This window comes from Globicephala melas, chromosome 17 (assembly GCF_963455315.2).
Source record: "Globicephala melas chromosome 17, mGloMel1.2, whole genome shotgun sequence".
Lineage (NCBI taxonomy): Eukaryota > Metazoa > Chordata > Mammalia > Artiodactyla > Delphinidae > Globicephala > Globicephala melas.
Genome location: NC_083330.1, coordinates 10,214,434 through 10,230,319, shown reverse-complemented (window position 1 = coordinate 10,230,319; position 15,886 = coordinate 10,214,434). Strand labels below are relative to the sequence as shown.

Below are 15,886 nucleotides of genomic sequence, written 5' to 3'. Positions count from 1 at the left end.
TGTAAAAGTTAAAAGTCTATATAGTTTTTCATGAACTAAGTTTTAAGCATTTAATTTTTAAATTTACATGTTACTGAAAGGACACATGATTAAAAATAAAATTAATTCTTATTGATTACCTACTTTGCAGAAGACACTCTGTTAGGCACTATGGAGGAATAAAAAGGATGCCCAGAATTTGTCAGATTCTTATCTTGTTCTTCTGACTTTCTATTTTTACCACCCATTGAGTGGTAATTTCTCATTGTAGGATAAGAACTGAAAAGGAGAATAGGGAAACCTCAAATCAGGCTACTCTTTGTCTTTTCCAAGCGACATGGCATCTAGGGAAAAGCAGAGCTTAGGAGGAGGTTGTAAAGCAGTGATTGTCAAGAAGGCGTCTTAGAATTATGAAAACAACACTTTTTTTTAAAAAACATCTCTTCCAAGCTTGGTATGGTACTGAGTGATTTGGCATAATTTAGTCTAACAGCTCTGGGCTGGTAACACAGAAACCTGGCTTCTAGCTGTGGCTCTGAAACTAATTAGTTATATCTTAGTTTACTAATTTATAAATGAGTGACCGATTGGCTTAACCTTAAATTTGATGTTATACAGATTATCTCTCTAGCCTTTTTACATGTTTACAATGAAGACTTCAGGCTGAGAACTAGAATTGTATCTGTTTTGACCACTATTGTATACCATGTACCTAGTACAGTTCCTGGCATGTGCGTTCCAGGAATATTTAGAATGAAGGAATAAGATGATTAAAATCTAATCTTAATAAAGAATTTCCTGACACCATCATGTCCCCCTTTTAGGAAATGTGGCTTCTATATTTATTGCATTTGGAAGAGGAGTTGCATTGACACTTGCTTTGTGACATAATTTTAATATAAATAACCCTTTACTATACTTTGGACACCCTTTATCCATTTTACTTGCTCCTTTCTGTCCTCATTGTTATTCATCAACTACTTTCTATCACTCTCATCCATCTTGATAATTTCAGCTTATAGTTCGTCTTTCTACTTTAGCTCCTGTGAACATCCTTAAAATTTTTTACTTAATTATTGGATACTTGATTTTTTTTCTTAACTTCCTCATCCTCACCTTCACTTTATGATTATTCCCATGGGATCTCATCCCCACCTAGAATGGTTTATCACTAATATCTTAAGATCCGTTATAATAATTATTATTTCAGTAGTATTATTTTCAGTGTTTCCTTTTCTCACCAATCTTTATAAGTTGTCCCTTGAATATCCTTTCACACCAAATAACCTGATATTTACTTTGTATTTTTAAAACTCCTTTTCCCTGGGCTATTGATTTACTTTTGAATTTTTTTGAATCCCTATCTACGCTAGGTCCCATGACCACTGATGAAACCTTGACATTTGGAGAGTGCAGTAATCTTGCGTGTTCTCAGTCTTGCAGTGGACCTGGTGTGCCAGTTCTGGGATCTAATGCAGCCTGACTGTGCATTACCGGCTCTTGTCCTGCCAATTGGAGAGAAGGTCATAAAAGCATACTCATTGGGTCCTATAGAAATTGATTCAGTCTATCCTCAAACTTGTTTTTTGTGATGTTACATCACATTTGGATGCAACAGTTCCAATCCATTTCTCTACTTCTTATGTCCTCAGTCTTACTTATTTATTTTTGCGGCACGCGGGCCTCTCACCGTTGTGGCCTCTCCCGTTGCGGAGCACAGGCTCCGGATGCGCAGGCTCAGCGGCCATGGCTCACGGGCCTGCTCCGCGGCATGTGGGATCTTCCTGGACTGGGACACGAACCCGTGTCCCCTGCATCGGCAGGCGGACTCTCAACCACTGCGCCACCAGGGAAGCCCCTCAGTCTTATTCTTATTTCTTTTACACTTAAGAGAGAAGCTTTCCTGATTTACATAGAACATTGAGGGCCTCTGTGGCAATAATACTGTCAACTTCTTTCTCTTCAATTCAGAAAATCCCTTGTACCTCCACTCCCTGTTCTCCTGGCTGCTGTTCCTTTTTTCCACGGTTAATTCCATTAACTTGTGCTTGATCCTATCACTACCTGATTCCTCCAGGAATTTGTGTATTTCTTGCAGGTTTAAGTTTCCAGATCTCCCACTTACTTGTATGTTTCTTTTGAGTAGTTCATTGACTTTGTGGCTCGGTTTTCTCATCTGTAAAACAGAAAAATTATACTCATCTCATTGGATTGCAGAAGGATCAAATGAGGTAAAGGATTCTTATGTGTCTTTCCACCTGCTTCTTTGTGGTGACATAGTCTTAGCTACTTGGAGCAGAATTGTAAAATTTTTCCTCCCAAGTCATTACCTTTGCTCTAAGTAGGATCAGACTCACAGTAAGCAGAATACTCTAACTTCAGAATGTGTAAACATATTTGTGATAAAAAAAAAAAAAGTCAGGCTAGAGCTAGAGATATACTGCTACCCCAAGGGGATTTTTTTTCTAGAAATGTGGAGCCTTGCTTATTAAGAAAAATGAGAACAGTCAATTTTGAAAATAAAAGTAACAGGCAACTTGGGTATTAATATGGCTTTTAAGAGCTCACTGTTTTACCTGCAAAACAATGGGGTTCGACCGGGTGATGTCTAAGGTTCCTTGCAGCTGCAGTCCGTGATACTATGGCCTGAGTCTGAGCTCCACTTATGGGTATGAAATTCATAGGCTGAACTCCTGTGTCTCCAGAATTATAAGGCAGCAGCTCAGGGATGGTACTATTTCATCAGACAAAGAAGAATTTCTTGTTGCAAATGATTGTACTATTAGTTTTTGAGAGAAAACTCAATGATCTGCTCAGTGTACAAGAAGCAGTATTGAGTGTTTCCTAGCAGATAGATAGCTGGCAGGCTTAAAATGAGTATTGATGTGTTTATGTGGAGATAAGGATACACGTTAGCTTTTCTCAGAATTCCATTTTCAATTACTCTTGAGCTAGTTTGAAAATTCATCGTCTTCATGCCGAATATCTTCTAGTGTGCCACGTACGCTGCGTAGCAGACCCTGACATCTCAACAGGGCTCACCTAAGTATGATCAGGCGAAAATTAAATGGAATCGGGGAACGCAGCTTCCTGGTGCTGCTTTGCTAGTCAGGAATCAAGGATTTTTGTCCATTAAGAGATTTATACCTGTATCTCTTCTCTTTTCATTCTTGTTTTGCTTCTCACTTCTCTCCCTCTCTTCCTTCCTATTTTTCTCTTTCCTTTTTGTCTGTCTTTCCTTTCACATAAAATCCATGGCTTTTTAAAAAAGAACGAGCAAATGCATGAATACAGATCTCTCCACCGTCAGCTGCTCTTGCTAGTTAAAAGCAGAGAGAAGGCTTCCCTGGTGGCGCAGTGGTTGAGAGTCCGCCTGCCGATGCAGGGGACGCGGGTTCGTGTCCCGGTCCGGGAGGATCCCGCGTGCCGCGGAGCGGCTGGACCCGTGATAGATGGCCGCTGGACTTGCGCGTCCGAGGCCTGTGCTCCGCAGCGGGAGAGGCCACAGCAGTGAGAGGCCCGCGTACCGCAAAAAAAAAAAAAAAAAAAAAAAAGCAGAGAGAATATCCCAGAGAACTAGGACTGGAGGGGGTATTGGGAAATCATTCAGACCACTTCTCTAACCTTAGGCCACCCCACACTATACCGAGGTAGCATAGATGAGAAAATTCCATCACCTTTTCTTGTCTCTCTTCCAATATTGACCAACTTTCAGAAATGCTGCAATATTAAACCTGCTGCTAAATTGTCTTTAATGCTGGCAATGGTGAATATGTTGACAAGTTAGAAAAAAAAGGGGGGCCATTGAGGCATGGTCCCAGAAAAGTTGGATTTTTCTAAGCGTGATGCTTTATAGGATGGCTATAGGTATATGCAACCTAGGATCGAATGGATCCTCCTGAAATATAATAAGACTGTAAAACTCAGCTACTTTAAATCCTGTCTTGGTCCCATATGCGGCCACAGCTGTGAGGTCCACAGTATGGTTATTTTAAATCAAACTGTTTTTCTAAAGATAGACAATTAATAATGTTAGCAAACTTGTGCATATTTTTACAACTTAAAAGTTTACTTCATAGAATTTCATGGATTGTTAGATTGGAAATGGACCTTAGTTCTCTATCAGATGCTTAAATCCCCTTTAAAATATCCAAATGACCATCTATCCTCTATCTGAATATGTCTTGGGGATAGAGTGTGCTTATGAAGGCTCTTCCATTTTTAAAGCACTCCAATTATTAAAAAGTTCTGCCTTATATGAGAAGATTTAGGCGTAGACTAAGTATTAATCTAACCAACGCTTTTTCATTCAGGATTTGTAGCTTGCTTGCAAAAAAAATACTTCGTCTTATTCCAATAAAAGGAAGCAAAGCAAAAACCAACCTGAATGTAATTTATAAAGCTAAATAGATTAGTGAGAAATGATTAAATTTATTTAAAATTTAGGTTTTTGGTAGTAATGCAAAGAGGTGATTTGTTAAAGCAGGCCCACATGCAAGGTTTTTAAAAATAACTCATTATATATATATTTTCCTTTGGGGAATCCAATCTTTTATTGCCTAAACTATTGATGACTTCAGCTGTTACATTTGTCTTATAAGACTTAGGATCTGCCCTTTGTTTTGCCTTTGTCAACAACATGATCTTAAATATATATTAACTTATTTTCATTTTATAAAAGCAAAATCTTTGCTATAAAATTGTCTCAAAGCACAGTGCAAAAGTAAAACATTCTATTAGCTAAAACAAGAGTCAGCTGACCTAAAAATGGAACCTATTAAGAGTATAGTATTTAACACTACAAAGTTTTCCTTTTAGTTTGCTGTTGGCATGAAAAACAGGCAAGTGCAGGGGAAGAAAGAGCCGTTTGACTAGATGGTGGGGGGTTGGGGTAGGTGTGTTGGCACTCAGAGGTGTGCTGCGGTGAAACATGCCACCCTCTGCCTCTGCTGCTTGGCTTCTTTACACAAAAAGTGACCTGATATAGAGGGCTGTTGAAGAGATTAAAAATAAAATACACAAAGTATCTGATAAGCAATAAAAGACAGCCACATTTATGACTCATATATATACCTAATAGCCATGTTAATAATGAATCTGTAAATTGAGAAGGATCTCAGGGTAGTTCCCAGAGTTAATGACTAAACTGTCGCTTCAAGAGTTTGGAAGGTAGCTATAGTAGAAAGATCGTGAACTTTGGAGTCTGAAAGGCTTGGTTTTGAATCCTGGGTTTGCCACCTGTAGGAAGAGTGACTTTTGGCAAGTTATTCATGTAGGCTCTCTCTGCACCTACATTTTCTTATTATAAATATCAATGAATAAAGCATATAGCGAAGATGGGTGTTTAGCAAGAGCTAATGCTCCCCTCCCCCAATATGGCTAATCTGTTGCAGACACTCCTGAGTTGAGAGTGACCATAACCAGGCAAGCACTATGTGGTTATTTTCAGAGTCTAAGGATTCAGATTGCCAGGCAGGTTTTGAAGTTTTGACATTGTAACATGCTAGCAGGGTCCCCACTGCTCCTTGAATGCAGACTTGTTATTGTTCTGTGTAGCAGTGAGGCGTTTCTCCCAGTCTTCACTGGATACCGTATATCCTGAGATACAGAGCCCCATGGCACCTCTGAGACAAGGCTATTGTCATAGACTCAATGTCTTCACTTCAACCTATTTTTCTAACAAGTGACGTTTATCCAAAACTCATATGGTTTCTTTTCTTCTCCTCAGAAGAGAGGGTTGTGCAAGTTTCTGAAATGTGGGCCTTACAGGAAAAATAGAGACCTGGAATCCAAATACCTGGGTCTGGTTCTTAGCTCTGCTACTTACAAGCTGTGTGACTTTGGGCAAATCACACACCTAATTTTAGCCTCAGTTTCCTTATTTATAACATGAGAATAGTAGTAATAGGTTGATATCTTCACAGAATCGTTTTGAGAATCAAGAGAGATGATAAAGTTGCTGGAAACTGAAACTATGTTATGTAAATGTGAAGCTTATTATCTTACCAGACCTGACCCGGTCAAGGAAAACACCACCTTTGGAATCTCCCATAAGACAGAGATGGTCTCTCAAGACAGCCTAAGGCACTGCACTTCTCAGCACAAGTCCTCTGGGGGACACGGCTGGGGGAACATTGTGCTGAGACTCTTAACTGCAGTAGACTCCTTTCTGGGCTAGATGGCTTCGTAAGGAGACTGGTCCGCAATACAGATTCTACCTCTCACTCTGGCCTGTCATAGAAAGACTAGACAGTGTGGGTGACTCTAGTTGAACCAACACTGTCGCCAGATAAATAGCTCGAAGTGCACGTCGTTCTTAAGGATTACCACCACAGATGAAGGCTCATTCATTTATAATAATATCTGATAATTATATCACCCTGCCTGTTACAGAATGCTTGTATAGACATTGTTTGCTCTGATCTGCATGTAAAACCTCATGAGGTCCATAAATCAAGTATCATCATGATTTCCACTTTACAGATTTGCTTCAAATTGGTTCCCAATGTCACCTAGATATTTAGTGATTGAGGTGAGACATCAATTGAGGCATTCAAATTGGATTGGATTCATGACCCATTTTTTTTCTCCCACTCTCAATATCTTAAGGTATTGTAAGTAATGAACCCAAGCATTGGGAAAATAAAGCTGCAGTGTGTTCAAAGACTTTAAAAGTCTGCATGAGATCATTTCTGTTTTACTGTGCACACAGGTAGGCAAGTTTTCCCTCCAGAGGGCCAGCAGGATCTCACTTCTTTTTTAGATGTTCTTCTTGTGATTTTGGATGATTAGGGAAAAGAGAATGCTAAATGTTAAGAAGAAAACACGAGGAAGTTAAAAAAACAGTAAAATGCTGGTAACAGAAGTTGTGAATATGGAAATTTAAAGAAGTACCTAAGTTTGTGCACAACCTCTTGAATAAATTGATGTGTTGTGCTTGAAATGTCTTCATGTTCTGTATGAGACTGACTTTTAATGTCTGTGGCTGGATATAACGGAATGCACACGTATAAAAGCATCTTTTGCCATGATACTGTTTGTTTAAAAAACGGCAACAAGGGCTTCCCTGGTGGCGCAGTGGTTGAGAGTCCGCCTGCCGATGCAGGGGACACGGGTTCGTGCCCTGGTCCGGGAGGATCCCACATGCCGCGGAGCGGCTGGGCCCGTGAGCCATGGCCACTGAGCCTGCGCGTCCGGAGCCTGTGCTCCGCAACGGGAGAGGCCACAGCAGTGAGAGGCCCGCGTACCACAAAACAAAACAAAACAACAACAACAAAAAAAAACGGCAACAAGAGTTTGCTTACCTTCCTGTAAATTGACATAGCTTTGGATTAGGATAAAGTAAAATCTCCTTGGCATGGCAAACCTCCAGCATCTTCTCCCCTCCTTCTTCCAAAAGAGGCATCCACCTTCATACCAACCACACCAGGGCGCTGCCAGTCCGTGGAGAAGTCAGTTTAAGTGCTGGGTTGGTTTCCCTTCTCACCACCACCTTTTGATGATAGATTATTACTTGTTGCTGTTACCATTCATATGACTGAGATATCAGGTTAAAATGTTTTATCAACTTTCCCAAGGGTTATGTTCTTTTCAAAATATGGCACTGAGAAGAAATTTTTCTTTTTCCTTTCTCCTACTTTCACCTCTGATAAACTTTTTCCAGCTAAAAGGATATGTCACATCCACTCACTTGTAAGGAAAATTTGAGGAACTCCTCTTTAGAGTAATTTATTTCTGGTTTCATTAGCCGAACTTTGTTCTTCCCTCATCCCTATATCATTCCTTCCTTCCAGGGAAAGAATTTTCAAGCATGTCAGACTCATAATTTAAGTAAGAGTTTATTTTTATTTCTGTATTTACTGGAGTTTAGGGAAGGACTAAGCTAGTGCATAGTTTATAGACAAAACACATTGTTGAATCTGTAATGTATGATATCCGTGCTCCAAAGAACATTTATATTACATTAGTACATTTATGAGTTATCAATGTATCTGACTAATTTATTAGTTGAAGAAACATAAAACAACAAAAAGACTGCATCTTAGCATATGCAGTACAATATTTCATTGGATTAGTCATTGTTTAGGGTATTAAAACTGACTAGTGTTAAGTGCTAGATTTAGAAAGGTAGAGTAGTATAGATTTATGCCTTTAAGAAAGCTCTTATTTTTCCTTTTGGTTTTTAGTAGGTAGCTGAGTCACACTGGACCAGACAAACAGCTAGAGGGTATAGGAGGCTGAAAGCAGGGCTCGGGGAGAGGCGCGAAATCTGCCCGATGAGTCTCATCTTGCTCATGCACTTGGGAGCCACAGCAGCCCCTACACTTGTCTCTCCTTTCAGGCATTGTATGCCCACCCCCAGCCCCCAAAAGAGTGATCTTTCTTAGCTCATTGTTCCTAACACCTTCCACTTTCTAATAATTTTTTCTCCAGAAAGCAAAACAGATTGGCAATTTAGGCTGTGCAGAATGTATTTTTTAATGTGTAAGTTTCAAGATGTAAGGGTCATATGTTGTAAGGGTTTTGCATAGTGTATTTGTAGCAATACGTTGTAAGTCAATGGATTAATAGTTGGTGAAATTTTTTTGTGAACTCCAGTGAACTAATAGACGGTAGTTATTTTTTGTTGTGACAACCATTAGATATACAGTTAACCCCGTAACTGCTCCTCTGCCCTGCCCCCCTGTCTATCTATCCATCTGTCTATTTATACTTCTTGGTTCAGCCAAGTCACACCTTAGATATATTACAACCATAAATTAAAATGCTATGCACATAAAAGTGGGATATATATATATGTATATATATAATCATATATATGTATATATTTGTGACTGGGCTGAACCAAGAGATATTTTGTCTCATGCCCACGATCTAATTTTCTAATTTACTAAGTAGCTAAAGAGCCTAAAAAAACTCCCTTGTATGACTCCCTCGTCTCGGCGACTTCAGTCTTTTACTAGTGGAGGTTTCACCTCCCAAAATATAACGTGGAGCCTCCTTAGTCCCCTCTTTATTTGCTACTTGCTTCCTGAGAGAGGTACTCTCCTCATGGGTTATAAATGGAGAGGCACTGATAATGGGCAAGGAAGAGGCAAACAGCACTCTGGCGGCCGCAGAAGGTGGCAGCCGTACAGTAGAGGTCCACCTGCACCAGTATCCAGCTTTGCAACCAGGGGCAAACAGTGGGATGTGAGGAGGACATGTTCCTAAGCTCTTTCAACTGGCCCAGCGTGGTTTAGCCAGTGCCTGTGCAGCTTAGTTCATTTCCATTTGACTTTATATTTTTTAAAATTATTGATAGTTCATAAATGTTTCTTTTAAAAAGAATTTATTGGAGTATAGTTGATTTACAAAGTTGTGTTAGTTTCAGGTGTACAGCAAAGTGAATCAGTTATGCGTATACATATATCCACTCTTCTTTAGATTCTTTTCCCACATAGGTCATTACAGGGTATTAAGAAGAGTTCCTTGTGCTATACCATAGGTCCTTATTAGTTATCTATTTTATATATAGTAGTGTGTATATGTCAATCCCAATCTCCCAATTTATCCCCCCCTCACTTTCCCCCCGGTAACTGTATGTTTGTTTTCTACATCTGTGACTCTGTTTTGTAAACAAGTTCATTTGTATCATTTTTTTTAGATTCCACATATAAGCGATATCATGTGATATTTCCATTCAACTTTATATTAATGGTCAAGCCATTGGTCCTAGTTTTCAGAGTTGTTATAATTTTTCATGTGTCCAAAGAGTCTTTCTAAAATGCAGACCTGATTATATTACTCTCTTGCTTTAAAACTTTTAAAGATACCCCATTGCTCTAAGGATAAAAAACAAACCTATATTCCTTCAAAAGACCTAAAATGCACTGTATTATCTGGTTCTTTCATCCCTAGCCTGCCTTATTTCCCTCCATGGCCCACTACAATTCTACAATCCAGCCAGACTGAATTTGTTTTTTAAAAAAAAGTCTCCTCCATCTCTTGGAACATGCTAACTGGTCTTCCACTTTCCTTACCATCTTTGCTATTTCTTGTACCTTGTTTTCCCAAATAATTCTCACTCAATTTTTGGATTTTCTCTTGGAATTCCTCCAGGAAGACTCCCATACTAGCTTTAGTCTGGGTGACGTGCCCCGCTGGTGTGCCCCTGGCACCCTGTTCTACCCCTATTATTAAACTTAGCTATATTTGTTTCGAGTGGCTTATGTTTCCCACCAGAAGATAAGATACTCAAAGGTAAAGACCTTATCTCTTTTGCTTTCCAAGATATTGCCAATGTCTTGTGTGGTGTCTGTCATGTTATTGTTGTGGAATAAACACTTGATCATTGACAAAAGTATTTTTTTCTCTGTCCTCAGAGTCTTCGAGCATTCATCACTTTAAACCATAAGACGCATTCATAATGGAGGGGAAGCATAGTCCAGAGCCCAGAATCCACCTTAAGAGCCAATGTTTGAAAGCTTTTGCTCCCACATTTACTACCTGTATGACTTTGAGCAAGTTGTTTAACTTCTCTGTGCCTCAGTTTCCACATCTTTTAAATGGAGATAATAATAGTACATACCTCACAGGGTTTGTTAGGAGGATTAAATAAGTTACCTTTTTAAAGCATTTAGAATCTACATGGCACACAATAAACCTATATTTTGAGTGTTTAAATAAATCAACAATCCCTCTAATAGCCTTTTGAATTGGGAATTATAAAATACTGAAAGCATATTTTTAACTGACTTTCAGGCCCATTAACATACCTCAAAGTGTGGTTGCTTAAACTCACTTGAACTTTTAAAAAATATTTTGGTGTTTTATTCCATTGGCAGTAGGGAGCAAGTAGCTCATAGCACTATTTTTATTCCCCATAATCAGCTGTATTATTTATGGAACATCCTTATGTTCTTTAAAAACTTACTTCACGAACTAAACCTCTTTGATATCTGCCAGCCACCGTAATGTGCAGAGGGGATGTGGTTCCTCCCTTTTCCTAGTACTTCTTCACTGCAGCTATGGCTGTTGCCTAATATTATATCCTAATGTCATGATTTTCAATGATTTTCAGTAGTAACCTAGTCAGTGTACAGTGTCAGGGGTGACACTGCAGAACAGTTAATTGAAGAGGACTTTGGCAGCAACTTTGCCTATGATATGAATTGCCACAGTGACTCCCTCTATCAGATGTGTTCACACCCCACCGGTTCCCACTGCAGCATTGGCCAAAGCAAAGATCAAGTACTATTGGTGCCATCTGGGTTACAGGCATCCCTCACATTCCCTGCATCCCTAGATGTGGAAGTTCTCTAGAGCATATGAAGGCCTAGCACTACTCTGGAACCATACATTTAAACTAGGATCTGTTAGGGAACCCAGAAAGAACAGAGAAAATATTCTATAGAAATCTGCAGGGAAAGGTAAGTTTTAGAATTATGTTGAATGGTGACTGGGAGTATCTCCATAAATGGTATTTCAGCTGATCTGAAACACTGGGAAAGGATGTAAACGGCATTGTAAATGCACTTTAAAAACTCATGAAATTCATTCATCAATGTTTATTGGACGATTACTATCAGGTTTACTTGTGACGTGTTCTAGGATTTTACAGTAGTGTTAGTAGCATGGAGGAGGGTCTTGGGATTGGGTTGACCCACTCATGACGGTGTGGTTTCAGCCGTGTTTTGAAGAAATCAATTTAAATGCAGAATTTAGCTCTAGCCAGGGGAAATGGGAAGTCCAAGTCATAGGAGGCAAAAGGGCTAGTAGGTTCAGGTGTGATTTGGCATCTCTCTTTACAAAATTTGCTTCTTCATGAAGCAGGGAAGGGTAGCTGAGATGGAGCTCACTCAGGAGTAAACAGGACTGATGTCCATATTACGAGAACTGTTCTCATCTATTCTTCGTCTTCTCTGGAAATACTTGGATTTTGGGGAAAAAAACTTGGTGTGTTTTATGTTTTCCAAGTTTTGTACTGGACACTCAGGAAACCATGCCAGACAGATGACCTTTCCCGAGATGTTCCCAAGATGTATATTCTATAGATCCTCAAAGTATTTAACAGTGGTTATAGGTGAGGACTCTGGAAACAGACAGCTTTTCTTCTTATACAGACTTTGAGCAAGTTGCTCAGCTATAAATGGAAATAAAAATAGTACCTGCGCATTAGGTTGTTGTGAGGATTAAATGAAATTTAGCAATGTCTGGCATTGACTATGCAATCAATAATCATTATAATTTTTACGTAATATGAGAACAGTGTTGCTGAAATGTTTCTGGCTTTGGCATACCCAAATATGAGGTGACTGCAGAACTACCCACTGAAATTCCCCTTCTCATCTATAAAATAGGGATAAAAATATTATGTAGGGCTGTTATGAGAATTAAATGAGATAATGCATGTAAAGCACTTGGCACGTACCAAATTGTTATTGTTGCCTTTGATTCAATTTTCCAAAGACAATGAAACCAGCTGTCAGCATCCAGCGTAAATATTAGAGACAGATTGTGTCTATGGCTTGCCTCCTCTCTGAAATGAGACCTTACTGTCTGGTGAGAATAACTCTTATTTATGGCTTTCTGCATTGTGCAGTTCACAGCCAATGGGTTACTTTGTCTGACTAATAGAAGTGGCAGAGGAACTCATAGTGGGATTGAAGGAAGGAGAACATTGATATAATTTATTACCTCTGTATCAGTCTTTGAGCAGTAATCTCAGCTCTGAGTCTCTTCTCTAGGATCTGGTATGTTAGTATATTTGCCTTGGAAAGATGCTTACGTACATCTGGAATGGAAGAACTCACTTCTATTATGACTATTTTATCTCTATATTGATTTTACTAGTGGGTAGGTATGAAGTATTATCCCTGATGAGTCTCAAACACCAATTACAGAGACCTGAAATGGGCTTTTAGGAAACTGTCACTGTAAGGTATGAGATCAGAACTGGATCTGAGAGTTCTATTTCTAAGGTATTGGAAAAAGACTGGGAGAATTATCCATATTCTCTAGTATATCTTGGGGAATCATCATTGGTTCCATTTCACTTGAGCATCCTGAGAGTTCGCTATCTTCATCTCCTCGTCTGTCAGGCAGGGGAATTTCCATCCTATTTTCAGGCAACTTCTAAAATAAATTCATATATAATATATAATGTATTGATATAATATGTAGTATATAATTACCTTATCAACTACTTATGGGCTTCTTTAAAGATGCAGTACATGCAACGTACAATGAAAACTTGAAAGATGAGCAAACTTTTTTTTGAGGGATTAAAAGAAACTTGATTAAGTGCCTAGGCATAGGATAAAAAGTACGTGAGGATGGAGAGAATGAAAATGCAATAAAGGGGAGATGGCAGATAGAACAAATCTCAGACAAAGATTGATGGGCAAGGATAGAGGGAACTGGGACGGAAGAGTTAACATGTATTTCTCTGGGATGGGGGTTAGGTAGAGTGTATGATGAGGTTGTGGAGAACCTTTAATTGGATAGTCTCCACCTTTTAAGTGAAGTGACAATGTCATCAGCCCAGTGTAGCTGGGGATGAAGTCCTAAGATAATTGAAAAGGTTTTAATACAGTTGCAGTGTAATATGAAATAGGGAGTGGAAAATGAAAATGATTTCTGAGCATGTGCAGGGAGTGGTTGATATGAGGTGTCATAATTTGCAGTGAGTCCAGTTGACATGATTCTGTGGTTTTCTCTGGCAATGTTAAGTTGCCTGGGGGTATACACAGAAAGTTATGAAACTGCATGCCGGTCCACCACAGTATCAGTCTCTCAAGTTAGGATCATTTTTCCCCAAAGAAAGAAGTTTTCCTTCCTTTGCTTAATTAATCTGATGTAGTATTGTCACCTACCAACTCATCAGCATTTTTTGGGGGGGTATAAATCTTGATTACGTGCAACAATTGATCATATATTCCTTTTTCTTTTTGCAAGGAACTCCTTATCATAACATAAATTCATCAAAATAAATTTACTAATCATACTTGAAGTGTTAATGGTTACCTAGTGTATGGAGCATATGCTCTTTTTACATCACTGTTGCCTTCTCAGGTAACCTTTTCCATCTATGCTGTTGTAATACTGCAATGTCATTTAAATTTTTTTCACCTTTCAGGAGACTCATATTGAACAGTATCAACCTTTGGGCATTATATTATGCATGGGGTGTTGCTAACCAAGTTTTAGAACTTTGGAGTCTACCAAATAATACTATGTTCAGTTCTTTTTATCCCACTTAACTGTATAGTAGGCAAAATTTCTTTCTTATTTCAAACGGTGATGTATTCAAAGATCTTAGATGCATGCATCATCTTTTCCTTCTCGAGCAAGCCGAAGACAGTATTATTATGAGCTTGGCAGTTTTCCCAGCAAGAGTTGGAGTAGGTGTTGACCTTTCCAATATTTCGAGTTCTATTGACTTTTCTTCATTACTTTGTCAAGGCTCAACATGTTACCTGCTTGGATGCAATGTCATCACTCATGGGAAGCCAATATCCAGCTGAGAGAGGCAGATTGCTCCATTAAAATATATAGGCTTAGGGACCTTTAGGGCATAGTGGATACATGTTATTATATACTCATCAAAATCATGGAATATACAATACAAAGAGTGAACCCTAATGCAAATTATGGACTTTAGCTAATAATAATATAACAATATTGGCTTATCAATTTTAACAAATGTACCACACTAATGCAAGGTGTTGATAAAAGGGGAAACGTGTGTGTGTGAGTGGGATGGGTGAGGGCATATGTGGGAACTCTGTACTTTCTGCTCTAATTTTCTGTAAATGAGAACTGCTCTAAAAAATAATATTCATTAATTAAAACATGTAGGCTTCCAAAGAGGAGAGGAAGATTCATAGCTAAAAGAAACAATGTAAATGATAAAGAAAGCTATATTGGGAATTCCCTGGCAGTCCAGTGGTTAAGACTTTGCCTTCCAATGCAGGGGGTGCAGGTTCGATCCCTGGTCGGGGAGCTAGGATCCCACATGCCTCGTGGCCAAAAAACCAAAACATGAAGTGGAAGCAATATTGTAACAAATTCAATAAAGACTTTAAAAATGGTCCACATCAAAAAAAATCTTTTTTTTTAAAAAAAGAATGCTACATTGAGCAATACAGAAAGGAACAGAATATGTGTTAATTTAAAGTTTATAGGTTGCAGTTAAAGCATTCTAGTTATCTGGCTGTACATGCATTTAAAAAACCATATCCTTGCTGACTTAGTTACGCATATAAAAGTAAATTCCTATGTATTCATGAAGTACTATTATTTATATACACATAGGCATAAATGAGCATGAGAACTGCTACACTGGACCCGAGCCATGCTCACCAGTTTTATTTCTGGCAATAGCATTAAAAACTGTTTTGAGGGAAGATGTGGCTGCCCTCAACTTCTGAGTTTCAAAATTCCTCCAAAGTTTTATTTACCCTTAATCTGATGTATAATTATGTACTATCTTATCACAGTTATTTTTGAGACTATTTATATTTGATTCTCCTTCAAATAGTTCCAAATGCACTTAGCAGTAATAGTTTTATGACTTAAAACTATCTCTTTAAAATGTTCCTGGGGTAATCCATTGTTCTAGTGTTCTGGCAAACGAGCTTGTTCTCACTTTGCTCGAATCCTCCCTAATTTTAAAAATTAAAAAAGCATATCTCATTTCATGTTTTCCCCCGATCACAGCATTATAAGTGATTTTCCTATCTCTTGAAGAGAGGACCCATGTTATTCTAAGGAAGAATATGAGGCTACCTAAATTATGTGAGTTCAGGAATTGCAATAACATTTGCTTTCCTCTAGTACCTTGCCAATTAACTGGTTGCTGCCTGAGATTTCACCGTTAAACACCTATTCCTTTAGAATCACTGTCTGACTACTGTTAAAACTT

General features: G+C 38.6%; 1 long non-coding RNA gene across 2 annotated transcripts in view; it reads left to right on the top strand.

Moving 5' to 3' along the window:
* LOC132593708 (uncharacterized) overlaps positions 1 to 15,886 on the top strand; it is a 395,759-nt gene that overhangs the window by 17,181 nt on the left and 362,692 nt on the right. The gene's annotated exons all lie outside the window — the stretch shown is intronic.